Genomic DNA, 482 nt, shown 5'->3' with positions numbered 1-482 from the left:
TTGTGTGTGTGTGTGTGTGTGTGTGTGTGTGTGTGTGTGTGTGTGTGTGTGTGTGTGTAAAATAGAAAAAATGGAGAGAGGGGAGATATTCAGTAGGAAAGTTTGTCGATTTTTATTTTTTTAATTCCATAATCCATGGCCGTACTATTTGTGTGGATGGGTGGTGTGGGGTGGGATGGTCTGGGAGCAACACAAATAAAAAGCAAGCAGAAAAGTAGGCAGGAGCCCAAGAGCAAGGTTTGGAAGACATCGCCGTCAAGATATTGACTTGGAGGCAGAAGGTAAGAAGTCAAGCAAAGGATCTGAAAGAGCAGGTAAGAAGCAGGAGGGTGGGTTTTGATACACACCTTCAAATACTAAAATAATACAGGGCATGCAGGAACTTCCAGGAAAGGGGAAAAAAAGAAAACAAGTTTTAAGTAATGGCACACAAGGATTGGAAAGACTAGTACAAAAAGGGAAATGCATGGCTACAAAAGGAA

This window comes from Gavialis gangeticus, unplaced genomic scaffold (assembly GCF_001723915.1).
Source record: "Gavialis gangeticus isolate Ggan-Ray unplaced genomic scaffold, GavGan_comp1, whole genome shotgun sequence".
Classification (NCBI taxonomy): domain Eukaryota; kingdom Metazoa; phylum Chordata; order Crocodylia; family Gavialidae; genus Gavialis; species Gavialis gangeticus.
The sequence above is the reverse complement of the archived record's forward strand: the minus strand, read 5'-3'. Positions refer to the sequence as shown.